Here is a 27,283-nt window from a genome sequence, read left to right on the forward strand (position 1 = left end):
GAGCAGCATAATGACCATTGAATTGAAGCAAAAAGTGTGGCAAAACGGTTTAGTTCTTTATATTCTGTTTAATTATTTTTTATCAAGGACAATATAACGTGCTATTTCCCCTCATTAAAATACACACGACAACATTTGTTTTTTTTGGGAAGGCTGGAATAGAATAATGGCATTTTCATTCATTTCAATAGGGAAATATGATTAGTTTTTAGTTACAATTGTGGAACAAATTAAACTGTATGGTTTGTGTGGGAGCCCTAATAATCGCTCCATCATATTTGACCACTTTATCATATTTTGTCATAAATTTTTTATCGAAAATTTCAAGCGTAATCCAAGGCAGAATTGTGGGAAGCTTTTTTGGGCCACATAAAATTACGTGGTGGCCCTGGAGGCCTTGAGATTTACACCTGTGATGTTAAAAAAAAATAATAATAATAATAATAATTTGTTTGTTTTCAGTTGCACCACAGACAAAAAAAAAAAAAAAGTCTGTTTGGTGCACGTTTTTTGTACCAACTCACCACTCTGTCCCACGGTGCTCCATCCCATCTGTCAGTGGACCCTTTAGTGCCGGGGGAGCTGGGGTGGCAGCGACTGAAAGCAGGGCAATTGGGATCAGTCGGCGCTCCCCACCCTCAGCCCCCCCCTTCCCACCCCCCCACCCCCTCCATCATCCCTCCCCTGCCATTATCACTTTTTGGCCTGACAACGCATCTACTTTTCACTTTTGCTGCAGTAATAGAGGCAGGCTGAGTGGGCCCTTCAGCGAGGCAGCGGCAGGAGCAGGAGATGACGGACATGAAAATGAGCTTCTTCTTGCGCCTCCACTGCGAGAGTGCGCAGAAGAAAATGTGGTGTCACATCTTGTCAGGGCTCGGTACGTTGCCGAGGAGAGCTCGGCTCACTTTCCTGCTTAACTCTTGAATGACAGCTTTTATGCAGGACAGTGTACAGAGAAGTAACGACATCCAATCCAATGTTAAAGTCAGTATTAATCTTTAGCAAATATCCTAGCAATTATATATATATGACATGCGTTGTATGTTTTTGATGGAATCCAACTCATTTATCTTAAACTCAGATAAACCTTTTCCCACTATTACAACATACTCTTGAGAAGCCCCAAAAATGTGCCACTGTGCCAGTTTATGCAGCACTTAAGGTCTGTTTATTGTGTGTGAAACCCTACAAAATTTTCATGAGGACAGCCGCCTATCATAGCAACAGCAGGTTATTTCAGCTCGATAAACTTCCCAAACAACTATTTATCTTGGATCATGGCTGGTGATGCATTCAGAGCAGAGCGAATTTATGCATTTGCGTATTGTTGTATGTAGGTATTGTTTTATGTGTTGCTGCTCAGTGTGCGATAAAGTGGCACTTGTTTGTAGGCTTATAATTATCGTGACACCGAGAATTTCCATTAGTCCCGTCTATGGCGTTTCACATTTTATGTTCGCATTAAGCTAGCATACTTTCGTTGGATGAAATTGTTTAGTTGTATGGTTTGTTTTGTTTAAATATACATGTTTAATTCTCCTTTGTTTTATGTGTCAGTTTGAGAGTAAACGTCAACTCGGAGTGAAATGACAGCTTGAAGCAAGCACACCTGACATCTTAATGGAATAACTGTACGGGTGAGAGAGTGCGAACAAGCGGTAAGGAAAACTTTAAGTATGTTTTATGTTCATTGTGTCTTGAGTTAAAATGTGCATAAAGCGTGTTGGAAGGGTAAAACCGTTATCGCTATGTCGTGGATTTCTGTTGGTCTGGAATGTATTCTCCGTGATAAACTTTGAGTCGTCAGTGGGCGAGGGCCGCTCGCGTCAGGTAATGTGTGGGCCCTTGGAGCCGGGCTAACCCCGGCCCACCACGCCGCACGGCAGTACACTACACCCCGGGGTGCGACAAATATCAGCATTGTAATTTCACGCCTGTGATTATTATCGCGAGCTCCATCTCTGACTGAGAATCCTCCACCCATCCTCTTTAGTCCTCCCAGCTGAGATACTGTTTAACAGCCTCTCCCTTGGACCCGGCACGCACACGCACACACAAACACAAACACAAAATATTTTAATGTCTGTTCTCCACGGGCCCGTTTTAGGCTTTCTCATTTCTTCTTCGCCCATCTTCTGTTAATTCTCCGCCATCTGCCTCGGCATCTGTTTGAGGAGCCACACGAAGTGTCTGCCGTAGCAGCAAAACTCTGCGCTTTAGAAAAAATCAAATTAAAAAATAAAATCTTTCTCGTATTTTTCTTGTTTTTCCTCCCCTGCTCTCCTCCATCGATCCCTCAACCGCCCTCACCCATTTAAATGCCAAGCGGAGGCAGCATTCTCTTCCGTCTTTGTCTGGGCCTCAACTCCGCCCACCACCTGCAACTAGCCCTGATTTAGCATAATCTTCACCCAAAATAATAATAATAATAATAATTTTAAAAAAAACCTTGATCCTCCCTCATCGCTTTGGACCCCCGCACACAAACACAATCACAATCACTCCATTTAACCGCACTTACAGGGAAATTACACAGTTGATGCTTCCTCATCTTTAAATACTTTTTAAAGACTTTATCTGATGAGTTGTCGTTCGAGTTACAATGATTTAGGAGACCTGGATGAACTTAAATGTGATTTAATAATCTGCCAAGAAGGAAAAACAAGCACACAGCAAATGTAGCTTACTCCTCTGAGCTTGTTATTTCTTCATTTTTCTGATGACTTTTTCATTTTCCTCCCTACATTTGAAAATAAATATAGCTATCATTTGTCACTCTTCATTTGTCAAAGTAGGCTTGGAACAAGAAAAATGATAGTGAAGCATCCAACTGTCTTTTCTAAAAGTGCAAAGAAGTTACCTCGTTCCACATGGCGAGGGCGCTAATGTCAGATTCAAAACGTTAGCTTTGTTTCTTCTTTCCGTAGCTAACATTCAAAGACTGAAACGTGAATGACGGAACCACGGACACAAATACGACTTCACAGACGGAAGTGAAAAAATGATTACCTTTGATTTGTCATATGCAATGGCCTGAATTAACAGAATTGCTTGATGTTGTCGCTTCCCAGAATGATTTGTGGCAAATGTGCTGTCTTGTGCCAGCCTAAAAAAATAAATCTCCATCTGATTTATAAAAAAAAAAAATAGCACTGACAAATAAGGCACCTTGTTTTTTTTGTGTGTTATCGTGAGTTAGCCAAGCTGTGTGAACAACCGCAATTTTTATTTTTTTTGTTACAAGCATACACTATATATATATATATATATATATATATATATATAAAATAAACAAACTGCAATGCACTGAATCCGCAGCAGTTGAACTGCAATAAAGCCTGCTTGTTCACTAAAGTAATTCAAAATACCACTGCATTTAGTGAGATACACCGTATATGTCACCTTCATCTCGGGAGTGACACGCGGCCCGTCATGAACTCACATCCAGCGGGACCCTGCGTGGTTGGTTATTTAGCAGTCCTCCAGATGACAGTTAAAAAAAAATTTAAAAAAAGTCAATAAAACACTTCACTTGTACTTGTGGCCACGCCACAAGGCAAAAGATATTAGCTTCATGCCATTAGATTATGGAGCCGGACGCCCTCTGCTCTGCGTCTCCCCTCGGGCCTACATGGATTAGACAGCTTTGTGCAATATGGCCAAACATATGTGTGTGTGTGTGTGTGTGTGTTGGGGAGGGGGGGAGAAGGCGGCATTGAATACACATGTGACCTCTCACACGCCAGCCGCGTTGAGTAATTGTGATTATGATGTTCAACACCCTTCTAATATCTCCGATTCCCACCCGCGATGTCCTTCCCTTGCCTCTCGTTTTCTCAGCGCGGGAAGGGGGGGAGCGTTTGCCTGATAAGTTGTCGCATTAAGTGCAAACTTTTGGGTGATTGCGGAGCTTTTTTTTTTTTTTTTTTTTTTCCCCCGTCGCCATGGTCGCTATGACCACAGCCTCTAATAGCTGTCCCCGGGCCCCGCCGCGGGCAATCGTGTCACGAATAAACAGGCTGACACAGTCATTTACTGCAATTGTCGCCGCGCTATTCACAAGCCTCCCCTGCTGAACAACAACAATTATTCCAAATGTCAAAGATCCAAGCCTTTGGGGCATAGACAAATGCACATTAAAAATCTATTACAGAACACTTTCAAATATACATATAGGCTTCTTTTTAGTTTGATAATAATGGACTGCAAGCAGGGGAAATTGGTGAGTCGTCTGCTCGTAACGTCATCTGTGTGTGTGACGTCTGTGGAGGAGATTCAACATATTTCTACGCCTTTGATTGAGATTCTTTCAATATAGCGAGATGGATGGATAGAGATAGCTAAAGATGGAAAAATGGGCGCAGCGGCAATAGTCTCGCATATACACTCGTATTAGTAACAAATACAATAAGTTGCATTGAGGATAAATCATTTCATTTAAGCAAGAACAGCAAATAATTAAATTGTCTTATGAAGACTGGATTTAAACATTTCGATATCAGTGTGTTTGAGTCTTTTTCGTTGGGCAGCGACAACACAGAAGTAAAGAGTAAAAAACAGTAAATATAAGGGCTGCACGCTGATGTATGATCAATATTGTAATAACGATTATTAGTCAGGATTATTCTTCATGTTAGGGACAAATCTCCATTTCTATTGCAGTACTTTTCAACAAACAATATGTAACAGTTTTCAGTGCAAAATGAATCTTTAAATAAGAATAAATGATAGATAATAAAAAATAAATGTACCTCCAAAAACATTGTACTTTACCAAGGGCTAACTGACGGAATATGCTAGTACAAAGTGCTAGAACGAATTGCAACTTAATGGAAGCAAGCGCATAAAACGCAATAACATTCGGCTGTAATTTCATTTGTCAATCTAGTGAATTAGTCAAAGAGGAGTATATCTCCGTTGTTCCGCTTGATTGGCCAGTGGTGCACGGTCGCAAACTGCAACGATTCGGACGCTTGTCAAGACAGCCGCGACAAAGATGCCACTAGTGTCCTACCGTGACACGCCGCCTCTCCGACTTCAAAATAAAAGCTTCATATACTACTACGTTGGCCATCCATGCCATTTGAAGCTTTTATTTTGAAGTTGTTCACGGAGCCCCGTGGTTAAGCCATTCATGGTTAAGCCATTAATGAAGGCTTAACCATACGTTCGCCCCCTGGTGGCCGGCCGACTCATGATCACGGGGTCGTTCTGAGCGCTCCCATCGCATATATTTGTTACCTTTGGCTCACTGGCGATAAATCCCATCTTGTCTTTGCGGACCGCTGACCAGTGCGAACTGGTCAAGGAGAGTGCCGCGCTTCATTTCACGTGGACGCTCAGCGTGATTACGCGCAGATTATGCCCAGCTCCCCTCTTCCGTTTTCGCAGCCTCTCGCATGCTTAACCTGCGCACTGGTTTGCCCCCCCCCAAGAAACATCCGCCAGAATCTCAAAACAGTGACAGATTAAAACACCATAAAAATAATCACGCATACTAAATGTGACCCGGAACGTGCATATGAAATGAACTGTACGCAAGAGTTAAAGCGTTTTGAAATGCTTGGTTTAAACGCTAAGCTATTACGTCCTGCAGAACTCGACTGCTCAAAGAGAACCCAAACGCTGGTGTAAGTACGGCGGAATCTCATGAGCGGTAATTTCAAACCATCACGACTCTCCCCGGGGGAGCTCTAAATTGAGCAGATGGCGGATAAATAGCGTCTAAGGGAAGAAAATTAGGGAGTTTCATTGGATTTCCATCAATTACCTGCGCTAATGTATCAATATGGATTAAAACAATGTTATTTGTAATGTTCCTGACAAGTGCCATCAATATATTAATAGCGGCAGGGAGACGCATCAATCCTCATTTGAAACTTTTAAACGAGGCCTCCTCGCAATCGCAAGACGCACGAGAAACGTACAGAAAGCCGTTGCCCCGTTTCCGTATCCTTGATAGCCAGCTTAAGGTCCGTGTACTAGTACGCCCCCTGTCCTCACTCGTAAGACATTCAGCGAACAAGGAGAACGACTGTCTCACGAGTAAGGTCTGTATGTAAATTTCTGCACACTAGTAGGAGAACTTTGCCTTACAATAACAATACATAGTAGAATAACTAATGATGTAAAAATGACTGAAACTGTTACTAATGAGGCAAAACAGTGCACTAGTTGGCATCTGTATGACACCAGTGCTACTAGTGAAGTGCTAGTGTTAACCAGTCGAATTGTATTCCATTACTAAGTGATAAATCAGTACAAGCAAGACATAGTTGTCCTACTAGTGTGCCCTAGTTGTTTTACTAGTGCACTGGATTGTCACACGAGTGAGGAAGGACAAAGAGGGTGCTAGTGCATGGACCTCAATGTAGCCTATAATCTGTATGCCGAAATAGATTTGGGTGTTTTGGAGAGGGAAACTAAAAATAAACAACCCAACTAATGTGGTTGCACAAGTGTTCACACCCTCTTACAACTAGGGATCTGGCTGTGTTCAGACCCAATCACATTCAAGTTCATTTTAAATGGGAGGCAGCACAAATATGCCACCATTTAAAGTGCCTCTAATGAACCCTAAATGAAATTCAGCTGTTCTAGTAGGCTGTTCCTGACTTTTTCCCCTCTCTCGCTTTCTAGCAGAAGCCTGAAGGTTTTGTGCTCACGCTAACTGCTAATTTCGAACTGTTCATAATTCACTCCACCTTCTAATGGCAGCTCTCTTCATGGAATTTTGTACAAGTAGAGCCTAATGTATTAGCTAAAAAAAAAAAAGTGCATTATTTCTACAGTTAAATCAATGTCAAAACATTTTTTGTCTTCTCTTTGGGAAGAACAAGAACAAATTCAGATGCTCCATGAGTCTCAGGCCGAAAAGCGCCCACCTAAGAGTCCACTGCACTCTGCAAAAGTCTTAATGATTTCCCATTTCTCACTTGGAAGTTATTTTCTTTTTTTCCCCCAGAGTGATAATTAACATGTGGAGCCTGCCGTGATTAAAAAATGCTCTCGGTGTAAATGCAATATTCAACAGTGAGCCGTGACATTGATGTATTCCACACGGATTATCCTCAGTGGTTTTGACTCTGGCCATTAATCTACATTATTTATGATATGATGATATGATAACAGTGGGATGTAATGCAAAATGACAAACAAAAAAACAAGAGTGCACAACTTTTTTCCAAACGTTTGTAATAATCACTTTAAGCGTTACAGTTTGCTTGTGGAATGTTATGAAAGGGGCCCTGAAGCTGAAATAAAAAGCTTCCAAAGTCATCCAACCATCATATTTAATTACACGTGTTTAGCTTCTTTTCCATGAAAAAAAGTAAAAATGGAGAGACTTTCCAAGTCTTCCCCTGCTCAACTCATCCTGCTTTTTCGCAGCTTTCTGCTACTAGATTTAACTACATTTTGAAATGCTATTAATCCATTACATGCCTCTAAAAATCATATACTGTTTTTTTTGTTACGTTTTTAAATTGAAAAAAAAAAAATCACTGTATTGTATAAAAACATAACAAAACATAATAAAAGAGAATGTAAAGAAATCAACTGGTTTTATAAAGCATAATTGTTGTACCTACTGTATTATTCGTGAGTTGGATGTGTGCCTCTAAGGGGTGTGGCCTAGTGAAGCGGGCTGCGTGTGAGCATCTGGGTGTGAGTTGTGGCCTAAAGCAGCTCCTTGCGAGTGTTCTCATTTTTTATTTATTTTAATTTTTTTTTTTAATGTGTGTGTGTTTTGTCCGTTTGTGCCATTCGATAAAGGTCCGAAAGTGCATCTGCGACTGTGGCCTCCTTGCCCACATGCGAGGACATTACAGCGACTCGCCAACTTGATGTTGATGTTTTCTGTTTTTTTTCAACTGATTTAGGACCATTTTGCATCGCTGGATCAGACAATGACATCTTGTTCAGGTCATGTTTTTATGCTAAGTTGTTTTTTTTTTTTTTTAAAATCTGATTTTTCTTACCATGTCTTTTACATTTTTGTGGCATTATCGATTGATTTTTGTTAATATTTCTCATCTGAGATAGGTTTTTAAGAGAAAAAAACCCGCTTTCTACCAGTTTATTAATCAAATATGGCAAACTTTTACAAAGAGAAAATACTTGTACATGTAAACAAAAATGTAAAAAAATAAATAAAAATGTGGTCGTAGTTAAAACATTTGACCGGATTGAGCAAATCTATTGCCACCCAGCCAGAGCCCAGACCTAAATCCCATTGGAAATATCTGGGGAAGCTTGAAGGGGATTGTTCATAATTTGTAAGCGTATGCCATGTTGATAAAATCAACTTTCTTTCTTCACTGTTTTATCAATGAATATAATAATAGTATTGTATTTATATGTTGTATTGAATTTGTACACTCCTGGTTTTTGACAAAGCTCTCATATTGGATCACAATGGATCGTTCAGGTCTACCTAATGTTCATCAATTACACTTTGTGATAGTCAGTCGGGAGCAAAGAGGCGCTAAAAATGATATGATAGGGGGGGAAAAAAAGAGAATGAACAAATAAATAAGCAGACAAGATAATGTGATAGTTTGTTGGTGAAGTTGACGTTCCGCCTACCTTTTCTGCTTTTGTGAAAGCAACATTAATCTGACGCACCAGTGAAGCTCTGTCTAATGTGAAAATGTACATTCCCCCCCCCCCCCCCCCCCCCCCTCTCCTCTGCTTCGCTGAGGAAGACGCTTCTATCACGCTAATGATAATAAATGGCAACTAATGGGATGGCCAAACATAACAAATGGGAAGTTGTAAAGGTGTGGAGGACACATTAAATCTGAAATGACATCCTCAAGTCGGAGCTTTGTTTGCCGCTAAACAGGACAAATTGATCATCGCCGAGCGTTTGCATTAATGTACTGTACATCATGTACATGCACAATTCACCATATTTTTTTTTTATTTTTTATTTATTTTTTGTCATGTGAGTTAGGTGATTAATCAAAAGTAGACACTACAAATCTGGTCGTTTTAAACCAAATCGTTGTTATACTAAAACACTGAAGAAATTAAATAAATGAAAGGTATCTATGCAAAAAAGGTGGATTTTATGATGATTATCAATCAAGTAAAATCACTGAATATATATATATATATATACACACACACACACATTTCAAACCTCGATTTAACGGACTATTGAGGGAGGGTGTTGTCTGTTAAATCTGATTGTCTGTTAAATTGGAGCACTGTTTTACATGGCTTAAAAACACCAGTACAATGCAAAATGATTGTTTTGTATTTTTTTGTGAGCGAAAAACACACAATACTGTGCAACATTTTTGTAAATAAATATATAAAAAAGTTTGAAAAGTTTTTAAGTTCATCCAAACTTTGGGACGGCACTTTGTGGTTCCAAGTGTCGGGTGAAGTGTGTTATTTCAAACTCGTTGAATCCCTTTTAGTGTTATTCCCCCCTCTTAATCGTGGAATTTGCTGTTTTGTGCTCCCCGAGTAGCGCAATCCCGGGAGATGCTCATCCAAAGTCACAAAGTGAGCACAAAGTCTCCGAGAATTTGCAGTCTCCCATGCGTTTGTCATTGAGAGGAACTACATTTGTCTTAATGATCGTGCTCCTTGAACTGAGTTTGCTTGCAAAATAATCGATATCCACGTCGCCGGTGGGGGCAATACCCGAGAACGAGCGCGCGTGTGAGTGTGTGCAGGCTTTGTGTCACCGCGTTGGCCTTGTAGATGTAACAATGCTTGTAGAGTTTGGCCCTGAGCGTCTCAACACACTCTCAATCACAGCTGAAATCTTCCTATAGGCCACACTTGAGTGCTGGTGCAGCTTAGATACAGTCTCGATCTGGATGTTGTCACGGGGGGGGATCGATCTCTCGTCTCCTGGTTTAGCAGGTTCCGCCTTATCTATTTTTGGAAGGATTTATAACACAGATGTCGCCGTGTGCAAACAACAAATGCTTGCATTTGCAGAATGGTTTTTGTTTTCATATGCATATGATTGTAGCGTACTCAATCATTCTTTTGTTAATATTGGGGTGGGAGGAACTCATAACAATATGTTTTTCCCATAATACGGTGGTTTGACCACAATCTTAAAGTCGACATCAGATTTGGTCTTTTTTTTTTTTTTAAGCCAACATTCCCATTGAGCTTAGTTATATTCAGAATAATTGAATCAATCTTAAAACCTTCTACATTGCTCAATTTCTTTCAAAAAATTCCCTTGATTTACAACCATTTTTTTTCATGAGTAAATAATACTTAGATTTGAGTACTCGTTGATATCGAGTATCGATATGTGATCTTTTTTTTTTGTTCAAAAACATCAGACACAAACCTTTCTTGGCCTTTTGTTTTGGCTGCACTGCTTCTAGTACATGTAGATGCTGGATTGTTTTTTGTCCAATCAGATTTCACCTTCTATGTGTTCCCTTGTCAATTTAATCTGCCCAGGGCCTTTAGCATAAATAGTATAAATAGCTGATGTAACTTAAACTATATTAGCTGTACAGTGTATACAGTAACTAGATTCGGGGGCCAGGGCCCTGGCGCTCAATGACGTCAACATTTTTCTGTCCCCTGATTGGTTGATCATAGGAAAACTTGTTACAGTCAACTTCAACAAGGAAAACACATCTGTCGTCATCTCCATTAATACATTTAATAATCAGCATCTCTGGAGAGATGTATTTTATACATTTTTGTATGTTTTTGTCATGTTATTAGATAAATATTGATTCTGAACTGCTTCAGATGAAACGTGGCACAGTACGTATGCTGTTATATTGCGTCTAAAATTGTTTTCTGACATTGCGACATGATATCAGTTGTCATAAAATTCCCCTCTTCTAAGAAGTTGTATCTCGCCCCGCAAAACAAAGAATAAAAAAGAATATTAGAATCAAGTGAGTAGAATAGGAGGGAGTAAAAGTAGCATTTTTAGCACGCACCCATCCATATCCTCGTATGTATCACGCATCATATCTCGCCTTTGTTTTTCAAATGTGACATATTCAGATTTCTTTTCCCGATGGAGCAAAGACGAGCCGTGAGAGGCGCGCGGCCCCGTTTGGATCTCGGTGACCGGAGAGGATGTGATAAATGACTTCCCCGCTCATCCCCGTCAGCACTGGCGAGGGTGGGTGCGCACGGGAGGGCGGTGTGTGTGTGAGTGGTCGGCATCGCAGTCGCCCTCCCACCGTGAGCGACACCATCCTCCTAACGACGTTATTCTTTTCATGCGGCTCGTCGATATAGAGACACCCCCGCCCCCCACCGCCGCCCCCTCCCCCGTGATTGGCGTGGAGATGCGCTCAGGTTAATTGGAAGGCTGAACTGTGTAACGGCACGGGAAGCTGAGCAGACATTGCCCACCCTCCACCCCGCTCCTTGTAATAACACAGGAGGCCCGTGTGTCTGTGTATCGATTACATCTTCGGTTCACGGCGCCCGTATGGGAATGGAATATCAGATGACAGGTTATGGATGCGGCCTTCAATGGCCCCGTAGGAGCGGAGATGGGCCACTTGTACGGCAGGAAGGAGCCCCAAATGAAAATGACAAAACACGTCATTGAAAGCCCACCGGCCGGATTGGAAGTAAAATGTCATTTATCAATGGAAATGCACTGACCGGACACAACATTAGGTACACCCTCACATTCTAATATGATCCAATCATAGCTGTTGCTAGCCAAAACAGCAGCACCTCCTGTTGCATGTAAACGGTGTCTCTGATGAATTCCACTGTGGAGTCACACACATGGTTTTGCACGAGGACACGCCGTCTTTAACGACAATTAGCGGTCCAGTAGACTCCACAATGTTGTGTTCTCTCAGAACTATTTTGTTTTCTAAAGCAGATGCTCAAATGGGAACTCGTTTCATTTGACATGAATTGTAATATACCGGTAACATTGTGGAACGTTGTTCCAAAATAAGCGCAAATAAAGGCCTCCCCCGTTCATAGACGTCTCCCCCATCACACACACACACACACACATTTTCCCTCTTGATCAGAGGTCCGTGGCTGCATTAGACGCACAGGACACACGATAGCCTTTGTAGGATGTAACCAAACCTTCCCACCTCCTCCCCCTTTTTTTTTTTTTTGCCTTGTCATCCAGTGGAGCAGCCCATCATGACATTAACAAGCCGGAATGAGTAACAGTGCTGATATGGCGCAAAAGGGCAGGACTGTGGGGGAGCGTTTGTTAATACCGTGAACCGCTGTCTATCACGGGGGACGCGGACCCACCCTTAATAAGGTGATGAGGAAACCACATGCAAAAGTTTATTTATTATTATTTTTTTTAAATCATTGTAACTTTACCACATGCTTTAAACACTTTTGAACTTATGAAAATAACTTGTTCAACACATTGTAATCATATTTGAAAACAAACAAATCACAACCACAAAATGTGTAGAAAAATACTAGATGTCGACTTTAAGAGGCGGGGCCTGAGTGGGGGTGGGGGGTGGGGGGGAGGGTTGCATGTGAGTGTCCGGGCGTGAGCTGTGGTCGACAGCAGCTCTTCCGTGAGTGTGCTCGCTGTGTTTTAGTGTTCTCCCAGCGTTCAACAAATGACTGAAAAGTGCATTAGCAACTGGGGCTCTCCTTTCCTGCATGCGAGGGCATTGCACTCAATAAGTGGACTGTACAGTAAAAACCCATAAACATCTGTCACTTAACTAAAATGAGATATAGCGGGGAAGTGGACATAGTGGCGGTTCTCTGTCCAATCAAAATCTGAAGAAGATGCTAAATGTTTTTTTTGTTGTTTTTTTTTTAGAGCTACCGCGTTCATCGTGTCTTCTTTTATCACCAGTTTCAGACTTCATGTGTTCAAACAAATATTTTTCGGTTAAAGAGAAGTTGGCTAACGGTTTCAGCTGACACTTCAAGCCTCCGTCAGAGAACTTCTTTATACCCGAAAAATATTTGTCTCAACAAAAGAAATTGTTTTTAATCCTTTACTGAATGTAATTAGGCTAGATTGATTTTTTTTTAAAGCATTTTCCTTTATAAACTGAATTTTGTCGCTTCAAAAAATGTACATAGCGGGGAACACTATGTCAAATCCTGAAGGAGTAGTTTTAAAGAAGCAACACTGAAAGATGATCTTTACTCGTTTCGCATCTTTCGGGCTGATGTTGCAAAAATAACAAACCCACCGTCAAGTTTCTAAAATATTCGCAACACATTCTTACGAGGCTGACCAAGGTTATGAAGGCCTGGATGCCATAACTCAGAGATTGTGCTTATTAGGTCAGAAGTAATTACAAACACCAAGTGACATTTTACAAGGGATGTTTTGCATAACGTGAGTTATTGCTCCTGTAAACCGGTGCAAGAGCGCAGAACCTCCACTTGAACTGAAAGGAACTTTCCAGAGGATGAACGGACAAAATGGTCCTCCGTCTGAAGGCCGGATGGTCTCGCTGAATTGAGGCTTGCGTCCCGTCAAACATTAGATGGATTCGTAGCGCCGCTGAAGATGGCAAGTTTGCTTTTCTTTGGCTGATGATCACATCGAGTGCAAGACTTTGTCATAGACAAAATGCCTGCATTAGGAAAAAGCGCTCAAGTAGAAGTACAGACACTTGTCGAGCCCTGTCCTTTGTCAGATGGTCTTGTTTTCCGTCACGTCCGGAACTAGTTTTTGTCGTTAGCGTTTCTGCTTCATGTAAGTAGAGTCGGCGGCACGGTGGACGACTGGTTAGAGCGTCTGCCTCACAGTTGTGAGGACCGGGGTTCAATCCCCGGCCCCGCCTGTGTGGAGTTTGCTTGTTCTCCCCGTGCCTGCGTGGGTTTTCTCCGGGCACTCCGGTTTCCTCCCACATCCCCAAAACATGCGTGCTAGGTTAATTGAATTCATTAATTGAAGACACTAAATTGCCCCGAGGTGTGAATGTGAGTGCGAATGGTTGTTTGTTCCTATGTGCCCTGCGATTGGCTGGCGACCAGTTCAGGGCGTACCCCGCCTCCTGCCCGATGACAGCTGGGATTGGCTCCAGCACGCCCGCGACCCTCGTGGGGAGAAGCGGCTCAGAAAATGGATGGATGAATGGATGGATGGATGGATGGGTTTTACTCGAGTCCATGCTTTTGTTCCTAGTCTTTCCTGAATTTCGTTTTTTTTTCTCCAGCTTTGCTGAGAGCTTCCCCCCTACCCTAGTCCGTAGTTTTTCACAGTTTCACTCAGATTTTTAGTGATTACTTTTCAAATTGTGTTTTCCAGCTTTGCTGTGATTATTATTATTATTATATATTTATTTTGTTACTCCTTATATAGACTGTTTCCTGCGTTTCGTGTCTTTTAGGGTCCTTTGTTACATCCCTGTCAATAAGTATTCACAATATGCCTTTTGATAACTTGGCACAATGAAAACAAAAACAACCCTTTCACACAAAACAGTTTCCGTCTTTTCTTAACTTAGACTATTGTATATAGCGATCATATTGAAAAGAAACAGGTAGCGATGACTCAACTTTTGACATAGTCCCATAGCTTTTCTAACACGGTGAACTGAGTACCAAAAAAAAAAAAAAAAAAAAAAAAAAAAAAGTACTCCACTACAGTACAGATACCTGAAAAGTCTTCTTAAGTACAGTACATTTGTACTCCGTTAAACTCTGTTCTGTAAGACACAAACAGGAGGTCCAGCTCGTGTATCTGGATTCTACATGACTGACTGGACCCCCCTCCACACACACACACACATGCTCCCACCGCCTAAGGTCCATAGTGTGCCACTGGGCCGGTGCCGGACCGGAGGTGGGCGACGGAGCACCAATCCATCTCCCGCAGGAGCTCGCTGACGGGAGCACGGGTTGCCCACTCCTCGGTTGCGAGCGCACTCAGGAAGATGGATTGGTTGGCCGACTCTCCAAAGGAGGTAAAGCATGCCGTTAAGAGGCTGTGCATCACTTGGCTGCTCATATGCAAAGTTTGATGAAAGAGGTTTTTCTGGGAGCGATGAATTAGGGCTGAGTGGCGAAATTAGATTTGGGGGCGGGGGGGGGGGGGGGGGGAGCCTTGCAAGCTTTGAGACTTGCTTTGTTTCTTCACTGAGTGCAATGGTAAGTATAAACGCAAGTGAACCGGAGTTCATCCTAATGTTTGTAGTTATTGTACTTAACATCTCAACATGGGTTAAAAAAAATGGAAAACAGTTTCCCGTCCAATATTGACGATCCTTTAATTGAGATTATTTGCTCTACTATATTGAGCAGGGCTGTCAAAAATGTGTTGTCATTTTTTTGTTCATAACATGACATCGCAAAATGGGCCGAAAATTGGATATCCTTCAATTTTGAAAAGATGATGGCATGTATTTATGATCCTTTAATTGACCAATTTTCCTTCTATGTAGAGCAGAGGTCACAAACTGGTTTTCATCATGCACAGCAAATGATTTTATTTCTTTTTTTTTTTTTTTTTGTCATCTGTCCCTGACATCTAAAACAAACTTGACATTTTATATATTTCGATCAGTTCTAGACATGTCAACATGGGTGTAAAATGCTAACTCTTTCAATTTTGACAATTTTTTTGACATTATGTATTGATGATACAGGTCTTATTATCTGCGTGAATGCATTGTTTTTTGCTGTTGTTCTTTCTCCAGGATCCACGTACTTTTCGGGCATGGTGATGCCCCTTAAAAAGCAATTGTTTTGTCAAAGGAATCATTTAAAACTGAGATTCCGAGAGGGCCTTCACACTGCTTGGTGCTCGGGATGCTCTGATTTGACGTTGTGCAGTGCCACCATTTGCGAATTATATAACACGTAAAATGACGTGTTGGCCTACTTGGACAGTGGGACCTTAGTTTACATTCAAGTTCCCCAAACAAAACATTTTTTCAAGTTATGAACCGTCACATGGTTGGTTTTCTTGCACTGTGTTTGTGAGCCAAATCTTGAGCTTCAAAAACGGCACTTTCAGTGGTTACAAAAACAAACAAAAACATTCACGTACCGTAACGCCCTCACATGTGGGCAAGGGGAGCCACAGTCGCTGCCGCACTTTCCGCCGTTTATTCACTGGTGAAACAGTCGAACACGCAAATACCAAATAAGAACACTCGCGCAGATTACAGCCGACTCCAGCTCCCGATGTCATTCGCGAGGCCACGCCCCTTCAAGCCACACCGATTCATCCAGCACACAAATACAGCACGACACTAAACACTGTAGTTAAACTTTATTGCTTTACAACACAGTATCTTTTACTGTTTTTAATTATGTTTTTTAAATTATTATTTATAAAATACAGTGCTTTTTTTTTTGTACATTGAAAACATGTAACAAAGTTTTTTATTGGGGGGGGGGGGGCTGGAACATATCTGACAAAACGATAAAGTGGACTAATGCAGCGTTATATACCAATGTAGCACCAAACAAAGTATTCACGCATCTCAGTTGGAGCTGTGATCCATCATTGCACATGCAACAGGCTGGACAGAAGAGGAATGTAACGCACAAAAAAATAAATAAAAACCCCCGATATAATACATCTTGTGGAAAAATGGTCTCTTCTTCAAATTGGCCACCACTTTCACTTGACACTAGGAATCTCGCCTCCTCCTCTTTGTGGCCCAAACCCAAAACGGCAGCACGAACGCTGACAAATTTGACAAAGGGAATTTGCTCAAAAAACACAGCCTCTATTTAGTCGGCCAAGCGGCAAATATGTCGGATGATATGCTTTATTAGGCAATCCATTTTTCCCACAATAGCGAGGCCATCTGCAAAGGTTAGCGCGCATAAGGTTGCTACGGCAAATTCTATCTAATCTGCCTGCGAATGGGGGCCCGCAAGCTTCTGGAAGCCGGTGGCGCATTTTTCATGTACGTACGATTTGGAATGCAAATAGAATAGCTGATGAAAGGGGTGACCTTCTAAGTGCCGAGCAGTGGGGGCTTTGCGGAATATGCAGAGGCGGAATGGAAGAGAAAAGAATGACTTACTGCCGCTGCCACCTCAGCCGCATTGTAATATACGAGCGTGGCTCGGATACAAGCGAACCCGGCCTCCAGAACACCGAGGCTAATCTCGGAGGAACGGCGTGCCGGGTGCAAAAAAACAAAAACAAAAAAAGTAGATGGCTTGCAAAATGAGGTACCTTAAAGGAGCAAAGTGATTTCAGAGATTCGTTTCTAAACACAGTATACATGTTTGAAGATAATTGCTGAAATGTTTATCGTAAATAGGATTTTTGTATGTTTGTTTTTTTTTTTACTAGAAAGCCAACTAAAACATACACAAAATGGTAATGATCCTTACTTTGGCTTTTAGCACTAGCATTGGGCCTAACGTTAGCGTTTGTACACTGCGAAAACCCAGAATCGTAGGGAATTTCTTATCTTCTGTACTTATTTTGAACCCTTTTCCCTAAAATTGTTTGAAGTGACTCAACAAAAGGCTGCAAATGCATCTGCAATTGTGGCTCTCCTTGCCCACGTGCGAAGGCATTACGGTACCTTAATTGCCAAACTTTTCATTTCATTCGTTAAAACACATATTAAAAGGAATCAAATGTACATAGTGAACCGCTGTGCATTACCCTTTGTTTAAGAGTTTCAAAGGTGTTAAAGAGTATAGAAAGTATTTATAAGCGTATGGTAGAGGTTAATAGGAGTGTGGGGAAGATTAATAAAAGTCTGGGGTGGTTCATATAGCTTTAAAATATGTAGAAATTATAATATTGGGTGCGCTACTCCACGGGTTTCGCCGAAATCAAGGTACTACTGCATTCCTAATCTGACGTTAATGAATATGGAAAAATCCGACAAAAGTGGTGTACACTATAGACACTGCCATTACTATGCATCTTTTTCAACTCACATATGTTTCACTTTTCCGATAAGTTTGAAGGCCGCTGAATTTGATTTATGGCCCCGTGTGTCATAAATAACTAAAATGTTTGGAACTTTAATGGCGTATCCAGTTGATGAATGTTGAAGTCAGACTGCAAAAGTAGATATTCCGGCATCCATAAGCGGAGACTATATGTCAATAGTGAAGTGCGGGGACTCCTTTGTCACAGCTTGTGCAAAGCTTGAGCACATAGACAAATGGGCGAGGTGCACGATGGTCATTCAGCCGTGCATGTCTCATCTGTAGCCAGCTTTGGCAGAGTAGTCATCTTCATTCCCTTTGTCCTTACAGCGCGAGGTAATCTGTCAGGCTGCAGACGTGCTGGAAAGTCCGACTGACTCTCCCATTTGAATTGAGAACCCAGTTTGCGCTTTACGTGGGGTCCCAGTTAGGCCCGGGCCGCAATTGAGAGTGAGTGAGCTGTCCTTGATTCATATTACGGTCCCGGCATGATTGAGCTTCTGTGGTATCGTTGCAGAGTGGAGAGAAAATTGAGCGCTTGACTTTGCGGGGCTTCCATTCCTAGTCTTGCATCTATGCATTTGCTCCGTTTTGTTGTTGTTTTTATTTTCTCTTCACGGGACATGCTCCAGCTACAGTCTGCATGTTGTGCTCGATCGGACGCGGGAGGCCGGGTGTTTAGAAGTCGCTGTTTAGCACTTTGTTTTCTTCAGTAGGCAGCGATCTGGTGCAAGCTCTTAATGCAAATACTATAAGGTCAGATTCTTGCCACCTACTACCCTTCCATTGTCCCCTTTTTATATTTTAAATCATGTGACAGTTGGAGAGTTTCTCTTTCTACTTCCCCCCCCCTTGATTTCACTGTGTGTGCTGCTGCCCTGTCCACATAAATGTCAGGAAAAGCCTACTCGAACAACTGAACTTTATTTGGGGTTAATTAGATACTTTAAACGGTGGCAGTGTTGTAGTATTCATGAGCTGACTGACCCCCCCCCCCCCCGTTACGTGACCGAGTTGGGGCCCTTAGCCACGATTTGATCGAGGGGGCCGATTATGAAGCATGAGCATCGTTCCGGCAAATATTGACGTGGAAACAGCAAGCGAGCCAGCGCGCCCACGGCAACAAAAACAGCTACAACAAACACACACACACAAAGTCATGTATGGCTTCAAGATGTCTTCATAAATATACAGGCGCTTACGCAGCGTAAAAGGCCCGACCGATGGTGATTTTGATTTACAAAACAGTGGAGGAGGTCCATTCTACTTTTTGCTTTACTGTGAACCCCCATTTGCATGACATTACATTAAGAGACAATATCAAAAACTCCTTTTCTGTTTTTCTTTTTACTCCTCCCACACATTTTAAACACATTTAAACTTATGTAAACACACTTTAAAGTTCACCTTAGCGCCTGTTCTCACTCTCTTGCTCGCACATTTCTCCAAATAAGAGGCACAGAGTGCTTGCTTCAAGCTGCTTGTTTGTCAGTCTTAGTTGAATGTTTGCTGTAAAAGTGACACAACATATGCTTATTTAAACCTCAAAATGTTCAACCAGACCATGTAATTGTTTTTAATGAAAGTTCGCTAGTTTAACACACATGGAGCAGCAACACATACAAACGGATCATACAATACTCCCTGGATATAAAAAGTCTACCCTCCCCTGTTCACCATGCCGCTGAAATATAACCATTTTTTTTTTATATAGAACTGATTTTTTTGAAGTTAGAGGAAGAAAGTTAAAAAAAAAAATGTAGTTGCACAAGTGTGCACATCCTCATATCACATTCAAACTCCTTTTATATGTTAGTCAGCACACACCTGCCACCATAAAAAAACTTCAGATGTTCTAGTAGGCCATTCCAGATATTTTTGTATTCACATCTCACAGCCCAAGCTGTGGTCCACAGCTGGTACTTAGACTGAAACTTTTCCAGTTGACCTCAGTGCTGCCCGGATTGTTGCGGCACAACGTGGCGCTACACTAAAAGACCCTACGTTCGGACTTGCCTACATACTGTAAAAACAACCCAAAAACGATGGCTTCAAAATCCACAATTCAGCAAACGGAACCGTAATATAGAACAATGTACTCCTTTGCTCCTGAGCCTGAAGATCGAAGACAAAGGCCGAGGGTCTCTGCGGGTGAGAATGTGAAAAGAAACGTCCCACTCACTGCGAAGTCTGCCGGCAGGCCACACAGGCAGGACTTTCCAACAAATCCCGTTCGCAAGTTATGATTTGTTTTCCTCAAAGTTTGTCAAACTCAGCCTGTGATTTCCACCCAAGAAGTCCCCCCACCCTCCCCCTAGAAGCCCCCTCTCCCCTCTGTCACGAGTTCCCTCTTGTGGCCCGTTCCCGCACATGCTCCCCCACATAATTTATGACTGCCTCTGGTCCTGATGACAGATTATTAAAAGTAGAATTAGTTTTGTGCCTGGGATTTTTCCTGTGGGAATTGGGAAGGCAGGGCTCTCCGTGGAAGGTCTCTGACGAGGTCTCCATTACTAATAGAGGCAGACTTCTCTTTTTTTTTTAACACACCCCCTTCCCCCGTGTGATGGCAAAGCGAGAAGACTAATGATTTGAATTTACTGTGGCAGGCGTCACGTGCTGTGAAAGGCAGCGTTGGAGGAGAGGAAAGGTTAAGTTCTTCCCCGCAGAGAGGTTTATTGGATTGTTTAGCACCAGAAGGATAATGTTTTTGTCATCGACTGCCGCTGCGGTTGCTACTACACGGACGCCCGGAACCAAATCGGCCGCCGCTTTTGCGGCACGGTCAACACTGTGACATCACGGGGAAGGAGATAACACGTGAATGTTCGCGCCCCCCACTACATCGCGGATTTTTAAACGTCGTTCTTTACGGTACACAGGCAAGTCCGAATTTAGAGTTGAGCGCCTTTGGTGTCGTAGCACATTCCAGCGACGTGGCGGGCCCAGGGCCTTGAGTTTGACACCTGTGTTATAAATAATCAACCAATTATTTATGAAGTAAAATAAAAGTGGTTTTAGTTGAGTGTTAAAAGTTCATGCTCAGAGTAAACACTGAACGAAAGCAAGAATTTACAAAGTCATTGACAAAACTACATGCAAAGAAAAGCATTGCGAGCGATCTAAAAACAAAAACAAAGCATCAGGTGAGCGGAAAACAATGAAAACTTTTGGGAATTTTCCAATACATTTTAAAATGTTTTAGAATTACAAAGCAATGAACAGAACTGAATGAATTCAAAAAAACATGAAGTAATCAATTTTAAGGGGGGAAATGAATCCATCCATCCACCCATTTTCTGAGCCGCTTCTCCTCACGAGGGTCGCGGGCGTGCTGGAGCCTATCCCAGCTTTCGTCGGGCAGGAGGCGGGGTACACCCCGAACTGGTTGCCAGCCAATCGCAGAGGGGGGAAATGAATGCAACAAATATAACAGGATTCATGATCATGTAAATGCTGGGCGGGCAGCATTGAAGGATGGAGCGGGCCGTACGTGGACTGCATTTCGCCTGCCCTCGCTGTAGATTATCGCTTGGTTATCGGTTGTAGTTTTTCCCCGTTTATTTCTGTTTTTCCCAAGTCGCCTCCAACTCTCTGATTTTCTCCCCACAACCGCTCTTCTCGTCCCCCCTCCTCCTCGGCCGCCGCACAAAAAGCCAGAGAATGTCGGCTTTCGATTCTGTCCCCCCTCCCCCCCCAAACCCCCCGTTCACCTGATGGCCGTTTGGAGCCTGTTCCCCCAGCGTGTGTCTGCAGCCTGGGAAGCAGAGGGGAGTCTCAGCACAGCTGAGAGGCTCGGCTTAATCTTATGCATCATTAAGCACTCAGCGGCACACCGCAGCTCCTCATATACATCATCCACGCTTAATAAACATAATGATGACATAAGATGTAATTCCAGATGAATTTTCATTTTATAGGGAAATGGTGAATTCCTGTAGTATGAGAGGAGGGAGGGCCAAAAGGACAAGAAAGACGAAAAGAGGGGAGAGAGAGAAAAAGTAAATTATCTGGGAAGTACAGAATAAATGATGTTTTTTTTTTCTCCACAAGATGGATTGCGGCTTTCTGGGGATACTTGGAGTGGGAGGGAGGGGACCGAGAAAGGTGAGGGGGCAGAGGGCCAAGGTGGCACCGAGGGCTGGGGGGGAGAAAAATGTCGGTCATTGCGAGTGTTTTAATCGCTGCGCTTGACGGACAGGCCGAGAGGACCTGAGGTGCGGCCGTCCGTCACGGACGGGCCGGCAACTACGGTGGAGAGAAGGTTAGAGTTTGGGCGCGAGGAGGAGGAGGAGGGGGCTGCTAGGCCGCGGCGGCAAATGGGATTCTGATCAGAGGCCAGTGAGGGCGAGTGGAGGCGTGTTGGAAAAGGCAGCGGGAGAAGAGACTTGAATAGCTCGGCGGTCATGTGACGGCTACAGACCCTGGGGTGGGGGGGCTGCCAAGAAGAACCGTGGAGCCCTGAAGCAAAAATATCCTTTATTAAATTATCAACAGATACGAGAAACAAATAACCCACAAATCATCTTTCCCCATTGAAATGAAAGGGACTGCCATTAATCCGTTCCAGCCTTCCCCAAAAAACATTATGTAATGTGTACTTTAATGAGGAAAAATAGCACTCTAAAATATTGTACTTTATTCAAAGAAATACAGTAATAACATAATTCAATAGAATGTAAAGAATGAAATCGTGTTTGCCACATGTTTTGCTTCAATTCAATGGTCATTATGCTGCTCCTTCTTGTGTGCACGACTTGGCCATCTGGGGGCAGTATAGTCCAGACATACGGATGTACACGGAGCCAGAGGAGACATCGCAACTCCTCAGGAGTAATATTAGTCATTCTTCCCAGATGATAAAGAATGCGAGTATTGTTCCACTGCATTATCTTTCTATATTTGTGTTCAAATATCGGTTTCCTATAACACCGTAACATAGATGCTATTTTTTTAGCACTTCTGTGCTGTTTCCCATTAACCAAGTGAAAAAACGAAACACCTACAAATACGGAATGGAAAGTACCAAGTACATCCCGAAGGCCCATCAGCTACATTTCAAAACCCCATTCCCATTTGTGGTCCTTTGTTTTACCGACCTTTATTGAGCCAAGGCACATTTACATTACATTATGACTATCTATCTATCTCCTTCGAATCAATCTTGATATCTTACCTATGTGGTATTCATGCGTTTTGAGGCACTTTTACAGTTTGGCCAACTCACAAACAAACCAGCAAATAATGAACAAAAAAAAAAAAAGCAGAAAACAAGTATAAGGGGAAAATAGATTGCCATAGTAGGATTTGAAAATGATTATCATATCGCTTACGTTCCGATTGAAATGTAACAGATCTCTCGCTGTCGCGCTCGCGCCTTATCCGAGATTCTTGGCACGGATGAGATAAAAACCTTAAATCTACAGTGTTGTCATTATATTTCAGGAATGAAAAAAAAAAAAAGTTTCAATTCCACATGTTTGCCACTGAATAGGTTTTTTTTTTCTTTCTATTTGTATTCCAAACACCATTGGGAAATAAGAAACTACTCAGCTATTGCTGGTTTGTTGGTGGGGTGCATGCGTCCAGCTGGACCCCATCCCAGACTCCCATGCATGCTTAATGTGGCCAGCGCGGGCTGCCAAAATTAGAATTCATGCTGTATATTGAACAAACAAACAATGACGACACAAGCACATCTTATGTGTGCAAAGAAGTTTAACATGCAAAACAGATTTCAAATGAAGCTACAGTAAGGATCGATTCTTTATCTTCTCCCTGCAATTCTCGTGCGCAATTAACTTGCCTTGAGGTACGAGTTTAATTCATATGCTTGTAACTCAAAAGACTTGTATCTCAAATCATCTTTCTATATTGAAATGAATGGAAATGTCGTGGATTTGTTCAGAATGACCTCGTGAAATAGAACGTGAAGAACTAAACAATCTGTGCCGCATTTATTGCTGTAATTCAATAGATATCTGGCATGTGTGCCTTGTCCACCTGGGGGCAGAGACACGCACAAAGACGAGTTTTACAACTGACTCAGTAAGCTGCAGTAATAGTAGTCTTTTTTTTTTGCGCTTTATAAAGAATATAAGCATGTGAGTATGGTTATATTGTCTGCGTACACATGTTGCTCTATGTTTGTGGTCAAATATTTGTTGCTTAAAGGGTTATAGGACTGCAACACTGATGCTATTAGTTTGCCCGTCTATGGTGTTTTGCAGTTTTTTATTTTATTTTGGTAGCATTAAGCTGAACAGACTTTAAGGCAAAACTACTTTCGTAGCAGAGATGTGATCCTGCACGGGTAAATGAGCGCAGCCCCGCCTGGTGCCGTGCAGCGAGGGGGCCGTCTGAACCAGCCCGCCCGCCACCTCGCCTCTGGTGGCCTGTGCTGCACAAAGGCATTTTTGGATTCAAACCTCAGCATGTTCAAGGCCGGCGGAGCGTGCTGAGCACTATGCCAAGCCGTGACGAGTGCCAAGGGTGCCACTAACCAGAGCCTCATCACCTCCACTCTGTCGTCTCACGGACAACACAAAATGCTGCAATATAACATAAAAGGCTGCATGGAACAAAAAGCACACAAACAAGGAGAAAAAAAAGGCAAGAGTTATTTTTTTAATTATTATTAATTCCCTTTTGAATGTTCATATGATTTGAATGTCCGCCCGCCTTATGACACGTGGCCCTCCCATTGACCGTGCGAGTAGAACCTTCCAGAGATAATGTTCTCATAATTGATGCGCGCAGTTTGTGTTGTTTCTTTCTCGTACTTTTCCCTCCGCCGCGCTCCGCTCCTGGCACTGAGCACAGATTACATCTTGTTTCCCCAACTACTAAAAGTGTCAGAGGCTGTCTGCCTTTGCTTTTATATCGTGTTATTAATGGCAGCCAGCACGCAGCGCCCCCCCCCCCCCCCCCAGTCTTTTTTCTTTTTCTTTTTTTTTTTCCAGAGGAGTGTTTGCTTGCTTTTGCTGCTGGTGTCTAATTAAAAGATCTCTGCTTACAGGAGCAGAGAACATCTTCGATAGAAAGCAATAATTGCAAATGTTATTACTCTGGCGACTGGGAGAGAGACGAGATGAGGTTGAAAGGCCATATTTGTACGGTGGATTGTGAGCTGTGTAAAGAAGGGCGAACATTTAACCTCACAGATCATAATGTCAGTCACACGTCCTACAAAACAAATACAGAAAAAGAAAAGACTGCTGTGGGGATATACTTCCAAGGGTAAATAAACGCAAATGAAAAAGGCTACAAGCTGCTACAGCCCCTAAATCTTTTTGTTCTACAAATGAAAAACTTAGGGACAATTCTAAACATATTGCTCAATGATAATGATGCAGTATGTGCTGCTTATCAGGATTCTCAAACAATTCTCCAAATAGGAAATAATGTAGTCAACCCTCACTATTCATACATAGCAAAAATACAGGAATAGGAGACACTGCTTCAAAATGTTTATAATAGTCAATTTACCAAAACACTTGGATATCATTCCAAACTCATCTTACAACATCCATCAGTACATTTTCAATAGCACTTATCCGCTTTAGGCTAGCTTAATGCTAACGCACAATGGAAAACTCCATAGGTACACGGGTTAACAATTAGCATCTATGCGGCAGTGTCGTTACCCTTTAAGCAACTGATATTTGAACAGAAACAGTCGAGCAACACAAGTGGGCAGACGATATAACAGCACTCACGAGCACATATTCTTTATCCTCTGCGAAGAGCAACTAATATTACTGCCGTACTGAGAAGCCAATAGTACTGTGTAGCCGTTAGCTGTCTTACACGGCCCCCACGTGGCCAAGGTGTGCACACAAGAATGAGCAGCACAATGCACATCGATGGAGTAAGTGTGACAAAAACTTTCATTCTATTGAATTATGTCATGTTTTTAAGAAAGCAGAATATTTTCTTTCCCCCCCCCCTTAAAAACACATGACAAGAAGTATTTGCCCCGCGATCTAGTGGGGGGAGAAACTGATATTAATAATATTACAGCTGTGTGTGTTCTCTTCATATGGGAGCGCTCAGACCATTTTGGTACTTGAAATCGTATTTCTTGGCAAATGGCAGCGTTCCGTGCTCGTGCGGACTCGGGAGTGTGACCTTGCAGATCCTCGTGGAGACCGGGCCGGGCCTCTCTCCCGCAGCCCCGGCGCTGTCTTAACCTGAAGAATTATGTGCTCAGATAATTAGCTCTTATAGGTACACTCTCCATTTCTCCACTCCACTGGGCACATCATCTTCCTCGCCTCTTTATTGTTTGCTTTGCTTTGTCAGATCGATGTCTTGCTACTGCGTAACCGGCACTCGTATGCATAAATCACAACAAGGTTTCTGTCGCTTGGGAGAGCGCCGGGGCTACACGCGCACACACAACACACAACACGCACACGCGTAAACAAGAGGGAAGGCTACTTTGTGCTTCGCGTGACACCAGCTAGCTTGTCTCTTCTGCGTCAGTGAGTTGTTGTTTTTTCAGTCTGAGGAAACACTGCAACAGTTTTTGCTCAGTTAACACATCTGTTTTCCCCTCTGTTTGTAGTTTATTGCATTTAAGAGACACTCTTATTACCATTTAAAAGAATGGAAAGATTTAGCGTCACATGATTCTATATCATGATATTATTTCTTCTTTTTTTTTAAACTAAGACAAGTGGAACGTGATTGTATTAAATGCAAACAGAGTATATTGTGGATTTTTGAGCAATCGTTTTGAATGGGCTTTTACCGTATACAGGCAAGTCAGAATTTAGAAGTGGCACAACTTTAGTGTAGTACCGCGTGGTGCCACAACATGCCGGGCGGCACTGTTGTCTACTGCAAGGAAGTTGTCTACAATGTAGCGGAATTTAGAACAAGAACGAGAGGCAGAGAAGGTCCCCAACAAGTGATTGTTGTTGTTCCCACTGGACAGAGAGAATATATGCCTGTGAGTATTGTTGTATTCTCTAGCCCGTCGAGGATGTTTTGCATTAGAGTTTAGCATTAAGCGCTCAGACGTCCATGAAACAAAATTATTCAGTTGAATGTTTTTATGTTTAAAAATACAGTGTTAAATTCTCTTTTGTCTTATGTCAGTTTTACAGTATTTGAATAACTGTGTGAGCGAGACGGTTTTGGTTTCGTTTTCCTCAAAAGGGATGTTATACATAGGTAAAACTGTTAAAACCTTTTTTTTTATATGGTCTATATAACCGATTTTCAGAAAAAAGTTGAAATTCATATTCTGCTCATATGTCAATTACAATCTAGACTCTGGCCCATTTTACAACATGGAGCTGCCATCAGAGGCGTGATCGACACACAATGAGGGTGACACACGGCGAGATTTAACGCTAAGCTCTTAAGGAAAAAAAAAAAAAAAAAAGTACACAGCCTTGATTATGGTGCATGAAATGAGGCAGAAACACAATTG

This window comes from Phycodurus eques, chromosome 11 (assembly GCF_024500275.1).
Source record: "Phycodurus eques isolate BA_2022a chromosome 11, UOR_Pequ_1.1, whole genome shotgun sequence".
NCBI lineage: Eukaryota > Metazoa > Chordata > Actinopteri > Syngnathiformes > Syngnathidae > Phycodurus > Phycodurus eques.